Genomic DNA, 3,033 nt, shown 5'->3' on the forward strand with positions numbered 1-3,033 from the left:
GAAATTTAGGGACATCCCTTAGAGAACGGAGAAGGGTAGGGTCACCTGAATACAAAATGGAAATGAAGATTTGAAAGGGGATCTCTGCTTCTAGGTGTGGTTCGAGAAATTCATAAAGCCAAGCAAGAGACTTTGTATTGATGAGACTTTGTGTTGCTGCTAGAATCGAATCACACTGTCTGAGACCATGGAGGCTGGGAACCCAACTCGTAGGGCAAAATGTATTATAGGTACACTAATAGGGTTAGTGATTTTCTTTATATTTGTAGTAGTTTTAGTTTCTTATTTAGCACCACAAGAGCAGGAAGCGGAGGTCAAGGGAACACCTATACCTACCACTCCTAGCCAGAAAGAGGTAAACATAGGAGCCGAGAAAGCTTTGCTAGCAGAAGAAAGCCGTAGATTACATGCTGATTTGTCCAAAGGAAACTTTGGGAAGAATGCGTATGCCAAGTTGTTGTATGAATACATTGATGCGATGGATGCGAAAGATTGTTATGTGTGTATGCAATTGCCAGCTTCAGTAGATGAAGGTATTAGATACCATCACCTGCCATTAACGTATGGAATTTCATGTAGTTTGCTGCTTAGCATATTTTATGGGAGATCTCATTTTGAATATTTCTTTTCGAATTATGATGCTGTGCTACCGGAAGTCCCAAATTATAAGCACCTGAACAAGTGGGATTATTATAAATCAGAGGATAGACTTAGATACTTTTTCATTCCAACGAAAGCCATAGATACCTCATACGCACACCGACACAACTTGACCTGCTCCTTGACCGAAGTAGAGAAGAAGTTCGTAGAACAGGTGAAAGATAGGTATCAGAAACAAAAACAGTTGCAGACGTCAGGTCAGGGCAAGGTAGATTGGACGGATGAGGAGCTTGGGCATAAGTCAAAGGGAAGCTATGGTCCGATAGCTTTAGATGTGGTACAGAAAGGGAAGTTGTGTTTGCATAGGACAAAGACGTATTACGAAAATGTGTATGTGGGCGAGACAACTTGTGAACACACTTTCAAAATAGAATATTACACCAAGGATTTCCTGAAGAGCGTGGTGCAAGTGATCCCTACGGTGTATTTTGTTTGTGGAAGAAATGCGTACGTGAGGTTACCGGATAAGTGGTATGGGACATGTTATCTGGCGATTATCTTTCCTAAGATATATCACACTGAGGATTTTGATCAAGTGGAGGGTGGAAAATTGACAAGGGTAAAGAGAGGAGAAAGTGCTGGTGCAATAGTGGGAGATGTATTTGGAGCTGCGATACCGATGTTGGGAGTGATTTTAAATGACGTGAAAATACGGAGATTAGCAACAGTGGTGGATGAATTATCAATGAGTACGGCAAAATCACTGGTGTTGATCCATGGTGAGATGTTATCGATACGGGCGATGGTTTTACAAAACTGCCTGGCCCTAGACGTCCTGTTAGCAAAAGAGGGCGGAGTCTGTAAGCTTTTAAAGGTTCAGGAATGTTGCACGTATATTCCGGACAATTCTAAAGATCTGAAGAAATATATACGCAACTTTACTGCAATCCACTATGAGATTAACGATTTGACGCAAGAAAATACATGGGAGAAGGTTGGCAAGGGGTTTGGAAGTGTTGGAAGTTGGTTTGCAAACCTGGGAAGAAGCTTTCTTGAATACATACTGGAGCCCCTCATCATTATAGTGGCCTGTGTGATTGGAATATGGGGTTTGTTGAGATTGTACAAATGCTATAGGTCCAATAGGTTGGCTAGATCAGTGAGGGTACAGGCACAGAGAATGGAGGAGTTGCAGGACAATCAATACAGAAGTTTAAGAGCATTAGAAATGCTCCGGCGAGGGAACGTCGCCACAAGTGCTGTTTAGATCGGTCCCTACCCTAAGGAATGTGGGATGGTGGTGATGACACAGGTCATCAAAGGGGGGACTGAGAGAGCGCAAAACTGTGTTAGAAATTGTAGGGGTGCATCATATTCACAAGTAATCCGCACCCGCATATATAGAGGTTTATAATCATGTTTGAGAATGACACAAAGCTATGAACTCATGTACCAGGATTTACATAGCTGTAACGTAAAGCGGTTTTGAAATACTAATGTCATGTTAACTTAGAAGTGTGTTTGTAGTGTTATAATAATTCAGCTAAAGGGTGCTTTAGTAGGCATTGATGTATTTAAATGCATGTTTAGTAATTCACTATTGTATTCATGTAACGACATAGAAGTGTTTAGTTAGAAAATGTATTCTTTATTTTGCTATAATGATGTAGGCCTAATGAACGAAACTGTTTGCCAAATGTTAGAGGGTGACATCTCGAAAACGTGCAGAGGCCCAGGTGGGGAGAGAGGATTGTGTAGGCCGAACTAAGAATGTTTCTTTTAACATTAAATCATGGAAATGTCTTTTCCTAGAAGGTTGCTTTAGAGAATTAATTGCAAGTAGGATGGGGTTTCGAATCGATTTATGTGTGTTCCTTTGCAGGTGCAAGGTTAACCAGAGATAATAGAGAAGGGCCCATTGTGTATGAGCATTAGGATGGTAGTTCCAGACCTGGAGGAGTGGCTGCGGAATTTTAGGGAAGTAACTTCAAGAGAAGATGACTCTGGGACCCAAGGCCGTTTTTCAACGAACAAGGAGGAAGATGTCGCAATGAAGATACTTTGAAAATTGATGCTTAGAGGGGGGCGTGTCGCCCTCATTGTGGTTTTGTATTAGGGACAGCACCCCGATAGAAGAGCAGAGCAGAAGCGCACAAGGGCGAAGAAAGATGTTGGGTAGGCAGAGAGCTTTGCTATGCGAGATGACTTCATAGGCTAAATCCGAACGAAGTGAATGAACTTCTTTGGAAGTCACCACGACTGACACCTTTGTTAGGAGAGAATCTGGTTGTAGGGATATCATTTAGTATAGCGTAGGGACAGATTTATCTGGATGTATTTCTTCTTTTCTTCCATGCCTACCAAGACCCAAATCATAGCAATTCTTGCAAGCCTGGTGGTCTTGGAAATCATACTGGTGTTGTTTCTTAGTCG

The sequence above is a fragment of the Lissotriton vulgaris genome, unplaced genomic scaffold (genome assembly GCF_964263255.1).
Source record: "Lissotriton vulgaris unplaced genomic scaffold, aLisVul1.2 SCAFFOLD_1115, whole genome shotgun sequence".
Taxonomy (NCBI): Eukaryota; Metazoa; Chordata; class Amphibia; order Caudata; family Salamandridae; genus Lissotriton; species Lissotriton vulgaris.